The sequence below is a fragment of the Globicephala melas genome, chromosome 7 (genome assembly GCF_963455315.2).
Source record: "Globicephala melas chromosome 7, mGloMel1.2, whole genome shotgun sequence".
Classification (NCBI taxonomy): Eukaryota; Metazoa; Chordata; class Mammalia; order Artiodactyla; family Delphinidae; genus Globicephala; species Globicephala melas.
The window spans coordinates 50,052,813-50,074,811 of record NC_083320.1 but is presented as its reverse complement, the minus strand read 5'-3'; positions in this window follow the sequence as shown (position 1 = coordinate 50,074,811).

Here is a 21,999-nt window from a genome sequence, read left to right as displayed (position 1 = left end):
AGCATGATTGAAGATTTTATTTCCCTCATCATATCAAGCACGCTCTTCACAGTTCCCTTCGTACTAAAGATTTTCAAATAGTTTCTCTTCAGTTAAGAGATTTCCACTGTTTGGCTCAGAACATAAGCATTCAGAGAGATTTAGAAAGTAGAAGACAGCTTCATATTTGTAGTAATCATAGAAAGTTAGCTAGCATAGACCAGTATACCTTAAAAAATGTGAATTTTACTGTACATAAAGTATATCTTAATAAATCTGACTAAAAGTTCTATATCTATGTTTGAAATTTTATTTTTTTATTGAGAGAAGTATAATGGTACCCACTCTAAGGAAAGTAAACATTTGAAAATCCTAATTGGAAAACGTTCAATCATTCATAGTAACAATCCTGGATGGATTTAAAGAATATTTTTCTATTCTATATAATAATCAAACTTATGTGTTTGATTGAACAATAAATACTTAAATTGTGCAAAGTGCTGTTGTTCTAGGAGGAGATATAAAGCTGTATAAGATATAGATTTTAATCTCCTTGAGCTCACATTCTCGGTGAGAATAGAAATATACATAAGGCCTGAGATACAGGGCTACAAGAGAAACCTAGGGAGAAGAGTTCCAACCTGAAGTTCCTGAAGTTCCTAAGAGTTATTCTAAAACTTACATTTGGGCTTTGAACGAGAAGTCAGTCTTGGACTTAAAAACGTATAGAAAAAGGGTTTCCCTGGTGGCGTGGTGGTTGAGAGTCCGCCTGCCGATGCAAAGGACACGGGTTCGTGCCCCAGTCCGGGAAGATCCCACATGCTGCGGAGCGGCTAGGCCCATGCGCCATGGCTGCTGAGCCTGCGCGTCTGGAGCTTGTTGCTCCGCAACGGGAGAGGCCACAGCAGTAGAAAGGCCCGCGGACCGAAAAAAAAAAAAAACTTAGAGAAAAGGACACTCTAAGCAGAAGGTGCAACTTTAATAAATGCAAAATGATTTTTAAAAAGTGCAGGAAAATAATAGGAATTCTCATTACGTACATGAAAGAAACAATGGGAAATAAAGCTGGAGGTAGAACAGAAAATATGTAGGCCTATGATTGCTAAAGCGGGAGAAAAAAATTCAATGGAGAAGAAGAAATATCCAAAAAAAATGGGAGAACTAAAGGTAACTCTTGGGAATTTGAGGTTAATAAAGAAAATTTGAAATAGTTGCTGACTGTGACAAGGATTCCTAATTATCCTTCAGTATATTTCTCTTTCTTCCTTAGAATAAAGACTACATCTCCCAGTCTCCCTTGCAGCCTAGTATGGCCATATGACTAATGTTCTGGCCATTAGGATGTAAGCTTTCAGGAACCTTCCTTAAGAGACTGCTGTGATCTCTTTTTGCCAGTCTTCCCTTCTTACCTCGTTCTTCCACATGAAACAAGGATGCAATGACCACTATCCTAGGACATGAAGACAATGGCCACTTACTAAGGATGGCAGAACATAGAAATAGAAGGTACAAGTGGGCTTCTTAGAGCAGAACTACCATACTAAACCTGCCCTTTCTACATCTGGATTTTGTCTGAAAGAGAAAGTTTTATTTAAGCTTCTTTTATCTGGGACTTCTTTAAAAAATTACTCACAGCCCAACCTTATACTAAATGATAACAGTTTTTGAGGTCAACATTATAGTATCATTACTAGGAATAAAACAAGGACTAATAATCAGATTTAATATTGACTAAGTGTTTTTGTACTGTGTCAGGTGCTACTATTTGAGTTACATTTTCTCATCATCTCTCTCAACAATACTTTGAGCTATTATTATCCTCATTTTATAGGTGAGGAAACTGAAATACAGATAGTTTTTTTGTTTTTAACTACTGAAGTGATAAATCTGGTACTAGATTCTTTATCAGTCTAACTCCAGAGTTCATGCATATTCTTAACCACTGTGATGTAACTGACAACAAGTTGGATGGCATACATTTGGCATGCATCAGTGAACATGATTCTGTAGTTTCTGCTAGAGTTCCTTAACTCTGCCCAGACCTTCATAAACAGTCCCTTCATTAAAGTTTCTTCAGTTAACAGCTAGACTCTGCCATATTTTTCCCAGATTGGTATACCAGTCTTTTAGGTGGTTTTCTTTAGCTTTGCCTCCTCCAGAAACTAGAATGGGAATTATTTCTGTAACACTTTTTGCTAATCATGAAGTATATTTCAGTTTGCCTTTTTAAATCACCCAGCCTTCTGTTCCTTCCCTATTGAAGACAAAAAGAAAGAAAAATTGAGGAAGAGCTTCTTCCTGGGTTCTTAGGGTAAAGCCCTTTGATTAGGATATCTCCTGACAAAGTTAATGTTCCACTTATTTTTTTTCCTCTTTCTCTCCACTAATTCTTAAAGACAAATGCAACATTTTTCCTCACATCAGACTTCAAACCAGGTAGCTATGTATGACTAGAAAAGTATGACGAAATTTCTCTGAGAAATAGCCTAGAAATATCATAGTAGACATATATTGGTTTTGTCTGTCTTCCATCCCTTCCTATTGTGAAACTGCTACCTTCTGACAAAATTGAGTGCAGAAAGCAAAAAATGAGTCAGGCTGTGGGGAAAACGATCAGGCATATGTAAACAAGAAATTAATGGAGTGTTGCAAGGAATTTTTACTTTTTAAATTGTTTTAAAGACTGTATGGACTTCCCTGGTGGTGCAGTGGTTAAGAATCCACCTGCCAATGCAGGGGACACGGGTTTGATCCCTGGTCTGGGAAGATCCCACATGCCACAGAGCAACTAAGCCCATGCGCCACAACTACTGATTCTGCACTCTAGAGCCCGTGAGCCACAGCTACTGAGTCCACGTGCCACAACTACTGAAGCCTGCGCAACTAGAGCCCGTGCTCAGCAACAAGAGAAGCCACTGCAGTGAGAAGCCCACACAACGCAACGGAGAGTAACCCCCACTCGCGGCAACTAGAGAAAGCCCACGCACAAAAATGAAGACCCAATGAAGCCAAAAATAAATGAATAAATAAATAAATAAAGACTGCATATATTTGGACCATACCAAAGACAGAGGAACCGACTTTGGGTGAAGAACTGTGGAAAAGGACAATAGGAGATTTCACTGTGGTTTAATTGTGGTCATAAAAAGGATAGACAGTAAGATATATGCTAAATCCATACTTAAACTTCTGTTCTCCTACATATCCAAAGACCACAGGGTATGAAAATTTACTCAACTAAAAATGATTAAGAAAATGAATAGGGAAAAGATGGAGCAACAGTATCCCAGTATCTGTAGTAAATGAATAAGGAGTTAAGGCTTAGCCAGAGATTGCAACTTGGTATTGCAAAGGAGTAACCAAGACAGGTCTAAATGAAACATAAGATGTCTCCAGTAGTCAGCAGAAGACATGCCAGAAATAGAACTGATCCAAAAAGTTCAAAAAGAAAACAATGAAAAATTCATTACAGCCTTGATCTTGACCATTCACATCCAATGAAATTCATCTTACAGCCTGCCAGATCTTGATAATGCACTTCACACATGTTTATTTGCTTCTGTTCTGCAAACTGAAGATAGATTTATCTTTCCTTTTAAATTCACTCAAAGAACTTCAGTTTTTTCTGTGGAAAAACTCTAATGTAATGAACAATTTCAGTTTATGATTGGTTTTAAACTTTCTTGGTTCTTTTCTCAGTACAAAGGACTTGTGAGTTTTGGGGTCTTTTTAAAGAAATTTATTGTGCTTAGACTTATACCTAAATAGTAGATGACGTATCAGTGTATACATACACTTATTGGTTGATCTTTGGAGTTTGGTCTTAAGTATTTTTAAAATATTAGAATGCTACATGTAAAATTGGCAAAAACAATGGTAGAACAAAACTTGAGTTAGAATACAGGCTAAGCCTACGATGATAACCAACTTCCAGCTGAACATAAAATCCATTTATATTTTACATTTAGTCTACCTTAAAGATGAACAGTTTTTCAAAAATTGAGAAGGATATTGAACATACTGAACTGGACCTCCAAGGAGAGCTCTAGACTAGAGATGTAAATTTAGGATCATCAGAATGTGGGTGGTATTTGGAATCATGGCAATAGATGAGATCAGTTTTGGAGAGAGTTTTTTTTTTTTTTTTTTGGTGGTACGCAGGCCTCTTACTGTTGTGGCCTCTCCCATTGCAGAGCACAGGCTCCGGACGCGCAGGCTCAGCAGCCATGGCTCACGGGCCCAGCCGCTCTTGGCATGTGGGATCTTCCCAGACTGGGGCACGAACCCATGTCCCCTGCATTGGCAAGCGGACTCTCAACCACTGAGCCACCAGGGAAGCCCACAGGAGAAAGTATTTTAAAAAGGAAACTAGGGCCTAGTCCAAAGCCCTGAAGAACTCTGAATTTTAGGAATCAGATACAAGAAGAGTAGTCAGCAAATAAGACTGAACAGGAGTGTGAAGGGAACCAGAGACTAGGGCAATAGCTGGAGGGGTCAAGGGAGGGTTCTTCATCTATTTTCAGTAGTAGTTGTCAGATTATCCTGTAGAGAGGGAGAGAATTATAACTCAGTACAGAGAGAAAGCATAATCAAAGGTACAGAAGCCTTGACAGAACAGGAACGAAAGAGATGAAGGGGAAGCTGATGATAAACAGCCAAACTAATGTTGACCAGGTGTTTCAGGAAAAGACAGGATAATGATACTAGCTAACATTTGTTGAGTACTTGCAATGTGTCATGCTCTGTTCCAAGTGTCTTACATGTATTAATGTGTTTTTATCTTCATAACAAACTCTGAAATAGGAACACTATATCATTCCTATTAAAAAGATGAGGAAGTTGTACCTAAGGTCACAACTGGTAAGGGGAGGAGCTCAGGCTATTAACCACTTGATGTGTACACTGATGTAGGTCAATAGAATTGGTTTGTGGAAGATCAGAAAGTTTTCTCATATCTTGTATTTTCTCAATAAATTAGAAATAGTTCATCAGCCTAAACAGGAGGTCATGTGTCAGAAATTGTTGAATGTTCATTTGAGTTTGATGTCATATATTTAAATGTCTAACAGAAAAAAGCCTAGGCTCTGGGGTCAGACTGACAGGGTCTGAATCCTGGTTTTGCCACTTACAGTCGACCTTGGATATGTGACCAAAGCACTCTAAACCTCAAATTTTCACCTTAAATGGAAATGATTGTACTTACCTCACTGGATTGTTTGAGGAATGTATGGGATAATTTTTAGGACTGTACCTTGTGTAATTCAGTGAGTATAAATATTTGTTGTTACTACTATTATGGTGATTATTATTACTGCCTCAGTCTGTCCTGTTGTGTGATTTTCTATATTGGTACATGGCACAAAAGAGATGGAGGGTTGTAGATTTTTCTTTTTTTAGTTGAGTGCCATGGAGAGAGAGAGTGGCAAAGGAGTTGAGAGTAGTGGTTAGGGAACAATATAGCTAACTCTGTATTTTAGCACTTAACCAAAAAAATTTTAAAACCTACCTAATTATATTAACATTGCTTTGCTTGACAAATTCTATTTCAAAGTAATAATTTTTGAAAATGACATTTTCTCTATTTCATGTTAGACACACAGCATAATCATTAAGCTTCTAAGTGCTGATTATGTGCAAATGTTAGGGACACTAAATAATTTCTTATTATAAAATATACATTATGCTAAAATATTATAAACGCATTATAAGATGATTTCCCTCCATTAAAACATCACTGAAGTCTAAATGTTTACAATAAGTCAAGTGTTCACTGATACATAAATTCAACTTTCTATTCCCACTTAAATTCAAATCCAGTGTTACTTAACCACCATCATACAAAACTGCTACTGTTTCTCTGCTTTAAAACTATGAACATTCACTGTCCCACCCAGATTATTTGCATGTTACATTTTTACCATTTCTTCCATTATTTCTAATTAGTTCAACTGGTTACTCTTTTCCCAACAAAACTTTAGAATCAGAATTTATTCAAACTTTCCACAATTACTTTGTGTATTTCTCTCATTCCCAATGGTCTTTATTTGTGCTGTATTTGAAATGATAGGATGAACAGTTAACTTTCAGTTTGTGAAGAGAGGAAAGCCATGTTTCCCAGCTAGTATCAAATTTTTAAATTATTTCATATCATAGATTCCACATTTACAATATTAGGAGCATGTTAAAACAAATTTTAAGGCTTCCCTGGTGGCACAATGGTTGAGAGTCCACCTGCCGATGCAGGGGACACGGGTTCGTGCCCCGGCCTGGGAAGATCCTACATGCCGCGGAACGGCTGGGCCCGTGAGCCATGGCTGCTGAGCCTGCGTGTCCGGAGCCTGTGCTCTGCAACGGGAGAGGCTACAACAGTGAGAGGACCGCGTACCGGAAAAAAAAAAACAACCCACAAACTTTAGCATATACGTATAAATAATTTCTTGTGTCAGCTTTTAATTATAGAATGGTTTGATATTTGTAAGTCGATTTAAATAAAAAATATTTATGTTATCTAATATATTAGATTTAAAAATGGTAGTCATTCTGTTATGTAATAGATTAGTTAAAAATGCAACCACTAGTTTACAAACTACAGTACTTCCAAACACCAGAAGGGAAGGTTGGTAGTCAATCAGTTCTGGAAATAACAAAGTTAGCCTAGCTCACGCTCTTGTTTTAAGAGAGGGTGTGATAGATTTAAAGCTCATGAATTGAATCAGAAGAAAGGAATGAAGCGAACAACTCATCTTTACTCATTTCCCCCAAGGAGTTGAAGCAGAAACAAAAGCAAAGCTGCAATCATTTTTTCCTTACATGTTGGTCTTTATAGGCCAAATTAATTCTTGGTTCTAACTAAGGTTCCTAATTAGCTTTGGCTCATGGACCTTATATAAGTCCAGTAAAACTAGGCATCCTATCCATAAAAATATACAAAATTTTAGTGCAATTTTAAAGAGTTCATTGTCTCACTAAAGCCAATATAAAGACCCATGGACACAAGATTCAGAACCATTCTGGATTGTAATGAGTCCATCCAAAAAGGTACAGTAAGGGCAATTGTATACCCAAAGTAATCATGTGTTAAATGTCCAGGTTTAACCTGACATAAATGTTGAAAAACAAATTTTTAGACCATCATCCAAAGATGCAAAAAGTATCTCTTTCCTGATCAGTTCAATGCATTAAAACCGACTCTATGGAAATCTTTCCACAGAAGTGATAGGGTAGACTTTGTAATCTACATGCTATCAGGACAAAATTATCCCACCATAGTTAGATTACTCAAGTTCCCTCTTTATCTGCCTCCGTCTGGCTGCCAGACCTTTGTCACCTCCAACAGAAGGTAGGAAGGAGAACCGAAAGCACGCAACCCAAGTTGTTTTATTTTCAATTGAATACCTTGACTAAACAGTTTAGTGCAAAGGAAACTGCTATTTAGCACTAAATTTTTGAATTACTTGCAAGTTATCATTTGCCTACGTAGCCTTTCTCTTTCTGCTATGTATAATTCAGGGTTGGCTGCCTCCTTAATGAAACATACAGTACTTAAAGGGATTCTATGGCTTCTGCACATTACATAAGCCATAGTTAGTCTGCCTCAGGATGACTGCAGAAAAATTGTAAATTTAGTCTCAGAAGTCTGGTGCTAAAGCAGAGCCAGCCAGCTTTTCAGCTTTCAAAGCTGCTTTGTATAAAGCAGCACATTTGAAATCTGTTGCTGGTACACTCTATTCATACTGGACTTATAACAAGTAAAACTTAACATGAAGAAGAAAGGGACATAGGATATATGAAAGGATCACAAAAATGCAAAAAGCAATAAATTCTAAGAAAATCCAGTATTGGTTAGGTTTTCAAATACCTAGACATTTATATGTCTTTGAATGTTGACAAGGTACTCTTGTTAGTGAAATGTCCCCTCTCTTGACCTCGATGCCTGGTGGCAACTTCTCCCTTTACACTGTACGATATGCCCTAAGTTTCATACTGCTATTGCTTTTTCAGGTAGGCAAAAAGTAAATATATAGTAAATACCACCACCATCATTTAACATTAAATAACTGTTTGACACAAAACAGTGGACTTGACTACAATTATCAGAGTTAGGTGAGGTGGCTTAAATTCTTTGTGGAATGAGATCATGTGAAAAAGATAATCAAAAAACTAAGATTGGGCTTCCATGGTGGTGCAGTGGTTGAGAGTCCGCCTGCCGATGCAGGCGACGCGGGTTCATGCCCCTGTCCGGGAAGATCCCACATGCCGCGGAGCGGCTAGGCCTGTGAGCCATGGTGGCTGTGCTCCGCAGCGGGAGAGGCCCACAACAGTGAGAGGCACGCGTACCGCAAAAAAAAAACAAAAACAAAAAATTAAGATTAAGGGTTTTTTTTTTCTTCCCTCCATGGGAGACAGATTAATTTATGTGAAAGATTTCTTTTTCTTTTATGTCTCTTTTATTTCAAGAGGTGTTCCTACCTTTAGTGGGAAGATTTTTTTATTTTAACCTTTTGTTACAAATTGTTTCAAACATAAAAAGAATAAAGAGTATAATGACCTCTCATGTACTCATTACTCAGCTTTGACACTTACCCAAACTTGACTGTAAAGGGTTTTAATATGTCTGTAATCAAAACTAGAATTCTTTTATTTATGCAATAAATAATATATAATTAGAATATAAATAATATAAATGATAAATAATTAGAAACTCTTGGAAGAGATCATTTTGAATTATTTTATAAAGACAACTATTGTTCCTTCAGAAAGGAACTGGACTTATTAACAGAATTCTTAACAGAAGTTAATTTTATTTTCATGGTGCTTGATGGTAATTTTTAGAAACATTTTTAAAAGAGGAGACTGTAAGAATAAATATCAAAGTGACATGCTTAGCAATAGCCAAACCAAGTGGTCAAACTTATTAAGATCAGTTAAATACATATCTGTCTATCAAACTGAAGCTAAGCTAATAGCATGTGATACACCACTGTGTGAGCTGGGCTTCCTAAATCTTGATTTCTTCGAGAAGCAAATGAAGAATGCAGTCAGTGCATTCATTGTGCTGAGTCACTGGATTGAAAGAGAGAAAGATAAACCACCTACTGAACAATCACATTTTTTTCTTCTAGGTGATCCACAATTCTTTGAAGACTGGCAGGCATGAAGCCACCAGGCATTGTGCTACCTGTCCTGTCTACAGTAATACTCACCCAGTGCTTGTTTCATATATTTTGCTCTCAGGCAAGTTTGATTATGGGAATTTGATTACGTAAAAAGCTCTCTGACTGGTATGTAGGTGTAAACAGAAACAATTTTTAAAAGATTAGATAATCTTCAGAATCATAGTGTTTTATTTATTAAAACCTTTTTCAGCTAGTATTAAACATTTACTAGATATTTGCACTAATTGACAAGAAAAATTACAAAATCATTTTGATTGATTCTAAGAATAGTTTATTCTTTTTTTATTTTCAAAGAATCATAGAAGAGCATTTTTGCTGGCAGTATTGGCTATAGCTTTGGGATATTTAACTTATTATATTGATAAGCTTGATTAATATATTCTTCATTTAATTTTTGTTTATTAAATTTTAAACTAAGCCTAAGATCCATTGTAAGAAAAAAAGCTGTAATAAAATAGAGAAATATTAGTCTTTATAATTTTGTATTGTTTGTGATATCAAGTGCCTTTTTCTCTCTATAACATACAAAAGTCCAAACTGTATTTTCTTCATGAATTTACAATGTGGGAAAAAAGAAGTCTCTAAAATTTAGAGCAGCAAGACTCCATGCTTTGGAAAAGAAGAAAAACTAAGTTTAAAACGAAACTGCTTTTGTAGTGAAAAGAGCACTTTCATACAGCGCTGTAACCCCTTTGAAGATTAATTTGGGCATATGTATAAAGAACATTCAAAATATCCATGCCTTCTAAATATGAATACATACTAATATATTCAGCTCCTGAAATATTCCCTAAGGAAAAAAAATCCTAAATAAAAAAAAATTCTGCACAAGGATATTTTTATAATAACTTAGATGAGACACAACCTAAATTCTCATGGTAAGGAATAGTTACAGGAGTTATAGAACATCCACACCAAGAAAATTCTAAGCAGTTCCATGTCAGTGAAAGAAAACATGGATATCCATGTCTTAACCAAAACCTGTTGTATATCTCCTGCTAGCTGGGGCTTTTGATAAAAGTTCTTGGTCTTCTATTAGCTTTTGAGAACTAAAAGTTATGTCTTTGTAGGTAGAGTAGGTCCTATACTGAAACCAAGTACATCACCAACTTGATGTGATATGAGTAACACAATAAGCTCTTGGTACTCAAGGTATTATAGTGATACTTTTCCTCAGCTCAGATTCTACAGCAGAAGGGAGAAAGTGAGTGAAATACTAAACTATCTTTCAGTCCCCTTTAAAGGTCGTAATCCAAGATTAAGTGATTCAGACAAATAGGCCTTCAAATAAGGGAACCTGAAACCTTGGTAGTCTAACAAGGGGTCAGGACAAGGCAGGCACAGCAGCTTTAAGAGCCACTTGGACTTTGGACAATGGCTGATAGAGTTGGAATTTTGAAGCCTAAAATCCACTAACCTCTGGGGACCAAAATGAAGTTTGCACTCTGGATTCTCTGTATCTTCTATGGTTAACCAATGCCAAAACCATCCCTTTCATAGACTGAAAAGGCAATTGTCAAAACTCTCCCTTTCATAGGCATTCCATGGTGTTGCTCTATCCTTTTAAAATCCCCATCATCCTTTAGTTTAGCCCAAAAATGTAGCTGCACTGACCACAAAGAGCTGCTTTTAAAATGTACTTATGTCAAAAGGTAAATGCAAATTCTCCAGTCCCTCTTTTTCCTTTGTGAAGCATGGATTAGGTCAGGAGGCAGCTTCATACTGAAGGTAAGACAGAAGAGAACTTAGTATATTTACTAAGGGGAAAAATGACAGTGATACTCATAGTGGTCTGGCCACGTTGTGGAGTAAGGAGTCTGTCTTCCCTGATAAGAAGAAGAGGACGTTTCCCTTTGCTAAAGAGTCAGCATTCAAGAATGCTGTAGGAGTAGATGTGGAACTCCAAAGGCAGGAAGCAATTTAAAAGGAATTTACCTGTAGAGTTGGGCTTAAAGTAAGGCCTGCTCTCAAAGGCAATGTATGGTGCCATAATTCTGCCTAAAGCTGCTTGAATAACGGTTTAGGACACCTGCCTCCTCCCTCTTCCTCTAAATCTTGGAGCATAGAGAATTTAATGTCACTGGAGGTTGTGATGGGAGGGGAAGTAGTAGAGATACCAAAACCCAGGGAGTCAGCTTTCCATTTCCCTGAAACTGAAAAGGGTTGGGTAGAACCAACTCCTGCTTTCTACCGTTCTCTCCATTGGCACAGGCTCTGACCCAGCCCATCTGAGGATCATCATGACTCTTCCAATTCCTTGGAGGGCTTTGACTCTGAAACTCCATCAGAGGAGATGTGGAGGTGTGAGTGCAAAATGAGTATATTTAAAGCTACAGAGGTTGTTTTCCCCCATGTAAGAACCCCTTTCAATCTGTCCTCATTTTAGAAAGTTAAGATATTCTAATGCAAAGAAAATGTAGCCAATTTTCATAGGAAAAGCAAGACTGAAATATTTAGGATTTGTAGGAATGGCAATCCAGTCATTATGGTAGTTTAAAAACTCTCCTTTATCTAACCTAGTAAGGGGAAAAGATCGCCTGACTTAGGTTTCAATTATTTTTATTTCCTGAGCTCATGTTCTCATAATGGTTCAAATTGAGTAGAGATATCAGAAAATCATAAAATTTGAAAGCTAAATAGACCTGGGAGATCAGTTCTTCCTTTTCATTTTATAGCACAGAAATTTCAGAAAGGATAAATGGCTCAAATGTAGGAAGCCAAAAAGTTGCAAGAGAAGCAGTAAGTATAGATAATCCATAAAATGAAAATCAGACCAAATGAAATCTTGAGTAACTTCCTGGCAGAAAGAATAACTTCCCGGCAGAAATTGTCATTACATTTAAACATATTTTCTCTGCAGTTTTGGGTATATGTTTGTTGTCTCTCTTTTTGTTGGTTAGAAATGGAACAAAGTTTTCCAAAATTATTTTTTGCTGCTACAATGGAAATCTACAAAAATGGGTAATAGACTATTTCGGGACCATTGTTCAGAAGTGCATTTGTCTTAGAAATGGTTACCATGGAGATGAGCACATGTTGTATGACTCTATAGCTTTCCAGTTAGAGTCTTCTATGCTACTAAGACATAAATAGTCATATATACACATAGATGCACATGAGCCCAGGCACACATGCACACTGAAGTTACATTGTTCCTCTCTTTTTGTAATATAATAATAATAAAATTCCATGCAGTGCTGATCTCTAGTGATGGAAGAACCTGTAAATTCTAGACATTTTAAAAAGTAATATTGTATAATGATATAAAAATTACTTTTTAAGAACATTGTAGTCTAAACCAAGCTTAAAAACTAATAACATATATAACTTGTAAAATAAACAGTGTGAATATACTTCTTAGATGTCACTGCTCTTTCAAGTGGAAATATAAAAATAAGAACATTAAAAAAACCCCAGAGTATATTACAGAAAGTTTCCTGAGTTACTTTCCCAAAGCTTTCAATAATACTAGGCAAAATTATTTGCCTAGTGATTTTCTGTCTCCATCTTGTTGGCTATGTCATTTCTTTTTTTTTTCTTTTGTTTCCTTTCCTTTTTTTGCCTTTTCTTTTCCATATATATATATATATATATATATATTATTTATTTATTTATTTTTGGCTGCGTTGGGTTTTCGTTGCTGCACGCAGGCTTTCTCTAGTTGTGGTGAGCAGGGGCTACTCTTTGTTGTGGTGCGCGGGCTTCTCATTGTGGTGGCTTCTCTTGTTGCAGAGCACAGGCTCTAGGCACGTGGGCTTCAGTAGTTGTGGCACGCACGCTCAGTAGTTGTAGCTCGCGGGCTCTAGAGCACAGGCTCAGCAGTTGTGGCACATGGACTTAGTTGCTCCATCGCATGTGGGATCTTCCTGGACCAGGGCTTGAACCTGTGTCCCCTGTATTGGCAGGCAGATTCTCAACCACTGTGCCACCAGGGAAGCCCAATAAATATATTTTTTAAGATGCTTAAATTCCTGAGAAACTGACCACTTTCAGGGGATTACAAAGGCACTTTTGATTAAAAGTTGTTTTTTTTTATTTTACTTTTTTGTTTATTTTTTTAGTGGACATTTTCAAATTTTCAAACACCCCCCCCCCATGTACCCATCACCTAGCTTCAATACCTGTAACCATTAGGCCAGTTCTGTTGGTTACCTGCCTTCCCCCATCATTTTAAATCTAATCCAAAACATCATGATAGAGATTATTTTGAATAATTACAGTAGCCAATAAAAAACCTTTTTTTCCTCCATAATTTGGATTTTTTTCTACTTTTCTTGGAAATTTCAAAGGTTTCATTGTGTATAGGGTGCAACATGAAGCACTAAATTCAGTAGTGTAATAATGACTAGAGCTAGAATAATAACAATAATAATCTTGTTTCCTCAACCATTCAAGGAATTTAATACACTGATGATTTAGCCACATTTAGCTTTGAAGTTACACAGCATCATTTGTGTTTCTTTTCTTATAACAGAGTTAATTTTTTTCAAGGCTAATTAGTGCATATGTATTTAGAAGTATATTTAAAGGAAGCCATGCACCTTGACTTGTTTTATAGAAACATAAGAAATGTACATCAAATAAACAAAATCAGTATATGTTTTTGCTTTTTTCCCCCAAGACAGCTATTTTAACATATTTGATTTGTAAACAAATACTCTATAATTGCTAAAAAGTACCGAAAAAATACAACTATAAAACAGCACATCATCCTTCACAGTCTTTTCATAAAAATAGTCATGTAAAGCTTCTTAATGTTTTTTTAAAAAATGCTGCCATTTTCCAACTGAAGCATCATGTAGTTTTACAGCTGGGATAAATTCTTCAGCTGAAAAGCAACAAAATCAAAAACCGATATCAGCAAAAAAGTTGGTAATATAATCTTTATTCCCTGACTTTCACTTTAGTGCTCTTCTCACACTGCTTTCTTGAATTTCAGTACTGAAAGATTTGTGAAATTTGTATTTTCCCCTCAAATTCATCAATTGAATATGCTTTATTGTTCATGTTAAATACTTATTTATAATGTATTATTTTAAATCCAAATCTTTAAAAATCTAAAGTCTTTACATCTTGACCTTTTAACCCAAAAAGTAACAGGACTTGACTATCATAGAATGAGATACCTCTCCAAGATGAGAAAAAAATCCTTTCACTCTATGTAGTCTCATCCTAAAGTAATTAATATAGTTTTGAATACACATTGTTTACAAAGAATGAGCGCTTTCTCCTATATGTATAGGTGTAGTGATTCTAGTTTTTATTCATCATCATAGAATATCTATAGGGATATTCCCAGAGAAATATTTATTCTTTTTTTTAATATAAATTTATTGATTGACTTTTGGCTGTATTGAGTCTTCGTTGCTGCGCGCGGGCTAATTGATTAACGGTGAGCAGGGGCTACTCTTGGTTGCGGTGCTCAGGCTTCTCACTGCGGCAGCTTCTCTTCTTGTGGAGCACGGACTCTACGTGCATGGGCTTCAGTAGTTGTGGCACCTGGGCTCAGTAGTTGTAGCACGTGGGCTTAGTTGCTCTGCGGAATGTGGGATCATCCTGGACCAGGGCTTGAACCTGTGTCTCCTGCATTGGCAGGCGGATTCTTAACCACTGTGCCACCAGGGAAGTCCCCAGAGACATATTCTTTAGGAGCATTTCTAGGGGAAAAAATGTTATGTGGAACTCCTGACTCGATTGAGAGAGGATTGAAGATAAAAATATGACACGTCATTTTGCTTTGGACCAATTTGTCATCCAGCTAAATGTTGACACTAAGATACATTTTGAGGGGAAGTACTATGGCTTTCTAATTCATCCATCTAAAAATCCAGGAAAATAGATGGTTTCCTTAATAAACTGGATCATGTAACGTAAGATCCAAATGTTTTATAAACTTCTTGACCATTTTTCCGTTGTTGGCTTATTCCAGTGCTTTAGACTACATATTCAGTTAGCTTTACCACTGATCATGTTTTTTTGGTTGACATAAAATTACTTATTTCATTTTATTTTATTTATTTACTTTTTTGGCCATGCTATGTGGCTTGTGGGATCTTAGTTCCCCTACCAGGGATCAAACCCAGCCCTGGCAGTGAAAGCTCCAAGTCCTAACCACTGGACCACCAGGGAATTCTCAAAGTTACTTCTTTTAAATTTCAAGATACACTCTTTAGTATTTTTATTTTTGTAAATATTTATTTATTTTATTATTTATTTCTTTAGGGTGCTCTGGGTCTTAGTTGCAGCACACGGGCTCTTAGTTGTGGCATGCAGGCGGAATCTAGCTCCCCAACCAGTGATGGAACCCGGGCCCCCTACATTGGAAGCGCAGAGTTTCACCCACTGGACCACCAGGGAAGTCCCTTTAGTATTTTAAATGTTCTAGGATTTTATTAACTTAGTTGACATGATCCATATTATTCCTGATTTAAAATAATTTGGTCATGTTTCTTCTCAGTTTTTTATCATTTTAAATAAAATACCACATATATTTTATTTTTTTCCTTTTTTATAATTAATGTAGTTAAAGATGTTTAAAGAAGAATAACTTCCTGACAGAAAGTGAGGAGGTCAACATTCCTTGAGTTTACACTCTGGAATGGAATTTTCTGTCATTGACAATCTAGCACTTTCTGAATATGACCTCTGTCTGCCCCCACTTCCAATCTATTAAATCCCTTTAATCTCTCTAATTGGACAGCTGTCCCTACCACTTTATTGAGGCTCTTCTATGTAAAATCATCAGTTGATTTCATTTTGTTGTGTCAAGTTATCTCTTCTTGGTTCTCTGTATCCTGACTTCTCTGTGATTTTTATACAACTTTTTGTTTTAAAACTCTATTTAGCCTTTGATTATATGGCCCAGGTTTTCTACAGACTCCCTATAGCTTCTCCTTATGTGTTTTTTTTTTTCATGTTTCACTTGCTTTTTCAGTCCCCAAGATTTGTCCCCCATGATGTTGTCCTTGGCTGGGCTTTCTCCTAAACTGACTCCTTTGAGAAATTCATTTCTTCTCTTTAAGCCATCACCTCTACATGAATGATCTCAACTCAACTCAGATATTCTGGCTTCACTCACTCACTCACTCATCCATCTGTGAAATATTTATTAAATTCTTACATTGTGGCAGGCACTAAGTAAATAAATTGTGTTCCTCAACACTGTAGAAATACAACTCATAACCCTCTAGAGAGGTTATAAGACTAACTAGAAACTGTGACTAGCTAGAAGACTAGCTAGAAACTGTGAAGTTATTTTTGATGAACCTCTTTCTTCAATTCCTATATTCATTCTTTCATTAACTTTCATTTATTTTTAAAAAGTACCTTTTGAGCGATCAGTTTTTCTTACGGGCTTCAACATAATCCAAGTTGCCATGTCCCTTATACCTTGGTTATTATCTTTGCTTTCTAATTGGTCCCCTATTTTCTTCAGCTTGTACAGTAATATTTCTTACTGCATCACTTTTACTGTTCATAAACATTACAAGCCCAAACATCTCCACCTGGTTTTTGAGGCTTACATAATCTAGACCTAGCATACCATGTAAATTATATTCCCGAGAAGCACTTTTCTTAAACAGCCAGAAAGTTTCCCCCCAGACATGTATTATTTTCACTTCTATGTTTTTGCTAATACTGGTTTTCTTATTCTGTGATTTATTTTTTTCTCTGTTGATGTTTTTCCCCTCCCAAATGGAACTATAAGCTCTTAGAAATCAGGATCAATTTTTAATTTTATTGAATTTTACCTATTCCAAAATGCACATTTTTTCACACTATTAACTTCCCTGAAGTCAAGATGCATCTTAATTAACATCAATGATGTCAAACATTGTAACAATGTAATTGGCAGTACTTCCTCTTTCCTGGTGTTACATAAAATAATGGTGTGTCTTATAATCAATGGTATCTTAAATTTAATGAAATACCATTTTTTGGTAACTTCACAGCCGTTGGTGAAGTATTAAGCTCATTGCAGATACTCCATAAATGGTTGTTGGTTAATTTAGTTCCTGGTTATATGGTTTTGAACCACAGACGTGGCTGCAATAAAGATAACCTGCATATCCAGCATGTTACTAATTTCAAAAATGAAAGCAAAAATAGTTTTTTTTTTTTGGAGTGGAGGTAGAAAATGTAAAAAGGAATTAAACAAGTGTGTGGCACCTACCTTTTAAAAAATGTATATCACAAAAGATTGAACTTTGAATTTCTGAATTATATCCTAAGCTCTTTTGCTCCAGACTTTGGAAAAGACCTCACTTGTTTTGGGCTATATGAGATCCTTAAATATCACCACAGACATATAAATAATTAATATTTGGAAGGAAATACAGAAAGTTCCTGCTTCTGTTTTGTTGCTTCTTTTGTATTATTACTATAACCATGCATATATAAGCAAACTATGTTTTGTAATCAAAATGCTCCAGTAACAAATTCATATGAGGCATTGTATTCATAAAGAAAATTTGCATTCAAACTTGTTTTAACTGAACTAATTTTTAAAAAAAAAGTCTTTAAAAAGATTGCAAAGGGAGCAGTGTTATAACCATGCAAGGAATTTGGTATATTTCTGTATTCATTTCAGGCTGTGTCTGTGTTCTCAGTGAAATGCAGAATTGAGACTATTAACTCAGCCAAAAATTGTAAATGCAAAATGGATTTTTGATTATTTATAATTATTTTTTTACCCATATAAATCATATCTGAGATGATAAAGATTAAATATTTCCATGGTGATTTTATTATGTGATATGTCAGAATGTGTAAATGTAGTGGGATGAACGTGGGCCTTGGGATCCAACAGATCTGAGATTGAGTACAAGAGTCACTGCTTACTAGCTCTTTGCATTTCAATTACAGTTGACCCTTGAACAATGCAAGGTTAGGGGCACTGAGCCACCAAGTAGTCAATAATCTGAGTGTAACTTTACAGTTGGCCCTCCGTATCCATAGTTCCATATCCGGGGATTCAACCAACTTTGAATTGTGTAGTACTATAGTACAGTATTCATTGACAAAAATCTGTGTATAAGGGGGCCCTTGTAGTTCAAACCTGTATTGTTCAACTGTCAACTGTACTTTATCCAAAAGTGAGATTCTTGTGATGCTTAGAGATAATACTAGGAAAATGCATAGCATTTGGCATAGACACTTTAAATCTGTTAGGAGAGAGAAATTATATGGTGGGCATGGGAACAAATTCCAGGATATATTCAATTCACATGTTCCCCTTTTCCCCAGACCCCTTAGTCCTTGTAAGGATGTGCTCCCTCTTCCAGGACAATCTTTTACCAAACCTGTCCCAGGATAAGCAATGCCTCTCCCATGGGTCGGTTCCTACCTTCTTCCTCTGGCCTGGGTCTCCTAACAGTTTATTTCTTCTTTTTCTCCTGCCAGAACTCCAACTCTTCTGCACTCAGGCTAGCTTAATGAAAAGGAATTTTTCCCTTAAAGGACTTTTTAGATAACCATATAATGCAGTAGAACAAGCATTAGATACTAAGTTAAGAGACCAGGGACAATGAGTGATGTGACATTGGGCAAATCAGTTTACTTCTCTGGACCTTGGCTCCTCTTTTGTAAAATGAACAGCTAAGTGGGATAGAGTCTAAGAATCAGCATGTTAGTATACAATGCTATTGCAGGCATGTTAGTATTACAGTATTATAAGCAGGGACTGCAGCTATCAATCTGTAATCAACAATTCTACTCATCCATTACAGAATGATGTGGTGCAAAGAACATGGTTTTTTGAGTAAGATGGAACTGTGTTCAACCATCTTTGCTACTAGAACCTAACAAACAAATACAAACTCTGTGTCCAAAAATGAGACTAACTTGCACATTAAATGTCCTGCTCTGTAAAAATGTGGTAGATATTACTTCCCTCACTGGGTTGTCATGAAGATTGAATCAAATAATGTTTGTTTAGTGCTGGGACATAGCATCTGGTCTTGCTGGGGAGGCCTTTAATCTAGTGTAAGAGCTCAGTCTCCATCTCACCCATCACTATCAGCAGCATATGACACAGCTGATCACACTGTCCTTCTCGAAACACTTTATTTATACCCTCAAACCTCTATTTCTTTTCCTCCTACTTCCCAGATCTCTCCTTCTTTGTCTCCTTTTCTGGATCCTTCTCACCTTCCTGACCCCTAAATGAGGGCACATATCAGGCTTCTCTATCAACATTCACTACTAGATCATCTCATTCAGCGTCATGGCTTTAATTGGCATCTTTAAGCTGATTACTCCAGAACTTACATCTCCAGCAGAGATCTCTCCTATGAAGTCCAGATTCATAAGTACAGCTTCCCACTTGACATTTCCACTTGGTAGACTAATAGGCATATTAAACTTAACATGTCCCAAACTGAACTTTTCATCTCCACACCACCCCTTTCTTGGTAAATGGAAAATCTACTTTTCAGTTGCTCAGGCCAAAAAACTTTGGAATTATCCTAATTTTTCCCACGTCTGTCTACGAATAAATCCTCTTGGCTTGGCTCTCATATATATCTAGCACCTGACTATGTCTTCCCTCCCCCTCTACAGCCATTCTAGCCCAAGTAACTGTTGTCTTCCATCTGGGCCAATGTAATAGCCTCCTAACAAATCTCCCTGCTTCCATTTTGCCCCCTCTCCTCACAGCAGCCAGGAAGATCCTTTTGCAGCATAAGCATAGTACCATGTCACTTATCACAGACTGGGTATCTCTGGAAGTGACTGAGGTAGCGTTTAGCATGCAAGACTTTTTTAAGGAGTGCTTTTGGGATCAACATTTGTAGAAGGGAATGGAAGGGTCAGGAGTGGACAGAAGTCAAGAGGTTATGCAGGTCCAGTGACAGTCTTGGCCAACCACATGTTGGCCTTTGAAGCTGGAAGGGCCCTTTAAAGTTGTCTCAAGTTGGGCTAAGATAGCCAGGCCTTTATATTCCCTCATCAATCAGTCTTGGTTATGGTCTGTTCCATGAAGGGTACTACCTCAGGCAAGGCAGCCCTCTGTAGCTGAGGCAGTCCCTGAAGGGATCATGACCAGTCAGCCAGCAGCACTCCCAGACAGCAGGTATTCATTGAACGGGGAAATGGGTAGCACAACACAGGATCCACCACTCCTCTCTTCTCTCTGGTGGCTTCCCATCTCACTCAGAATAAAATCTAAAGTCTTTACCATTTCTCTCTGACCTCCTCCTCTCCCACTACTCTTCCCTTCAATCACCCTCTGAAGCCACATTTGCCACCTGGCAGTTTCTTAAACCTCCCCAACTCTTACCTCTCACCAGTATACTCCTGTCTTAGCACTTGTGGTTCCTTCCACTTGCAAAGCTCTTGTCCCAGGTATCTACAGAGCTGGCTCCTGCACTTCTTCAAGTCTCTGTTCAAATTTCACTTTATCAGAGGAGCCTTCTCTCACCAACCTATAGTGAATAGCACACTGCCCTTTCACTCTGTTACCTTATTTCACTTAGTTTTTCTTTTTAGCTCTTATTTCATGACCTAACATAGCTATATTTGATTTATTTATTGACTGTCCATGTCCTTCCTCCATTTGGATATAAGTTCCAGAAAAGAAGGGACTTTGTTTTTATTCATTGTTGTATCACCAGGGACTGTAACAGTGCCTGGCACATGGTAGATGCTCAATAAATATTTGTTAACTACAACTATTTTGGGGGCAGGGAGTATTCCATAGTAAACAAGAGCTAAGGCATTGGATGGAAACAAACCTAAATTTTACCTGTGGGTCTAAACTTATGATCTGTGAAATGTAGGATATGTTATTTGCACTCTCTGCATTTGAGTTCCCTCAGCTGTAAAATGTAGATGATTTAATACTATATACATAATAAATTTGTGATGAGAGCAAATGGGATAATGTGTGTAAAACGTCATTAAGCACCTGACATATAACACTAAGAATCTAAAAACTGCTTATAAGCACAGGACCTAGCATGTAGTATGTGCTCAATAGCTGGTAAATTTTTTGATCATTTTATGATCAGAATTTATCATTTTGTGATAAATACACGGAATGATATATGAGAGTTAGAGTTGTTTTTGATGAACACGTGATGGTTTAAATGATGCAAAAAAGTTCTTCAGTTCTTCATTTTAGAATGCCCTGTAGCTAGTCTGGGCTGATTTATCACTCTTTTCAATATGGAGAAATTTGGTTTATTTTAAGTCAGTTTCAACAACAACAAAAATTTTAATAAATTGTTGTGAATAAGTGTTCTCTAAGTGCAGCTTCACTTTATACATGTGTTTATACATTGTGTCTAAGCCCATATAAAATTGCATTTTAAGTGGGGTAAGAAAATTTTCTATTTAAAGGAATCTTGTGACTTCTTTGGTAAAACATATCATCCTTTTCTAATCAAAATCGTTCTATAATTGATCAATTTTGTAAACTTGGATGTTTGCATCCCCAATTTCTGAAATTATGTATGAAAAGACTTGCGGCCAATGCCTCTCATAAACAGAGTGTATATTTATTGCATGAAGACTTCTTCTGCAGTTTTACTGATAATGAAAATGTAGGCGAGAAGTTAGGGGAAAAAATGTACTAAGCTCTTATTAACCTGCAATATAGGAACATAATTAGAAAATTACTTTTGCAGGTTTCATTTAAATTGTAACCTTGCAAGTCTGCACAACAGTTTTTTGTTTATGTTTTTAATCTAGTAAATGTTCCTCTTGGCAATAACATCAGAAAGAAAGAGTGTGAAACACATAGGAAGCGAGGAATAACTTTCAACGTCTGCTGTAGCCCCCCGGATTAGCCGAAAAGCAGGCGGAGAGGCACGGTTCTGCACAGTAGGAAGGTTTGCACTGTGAC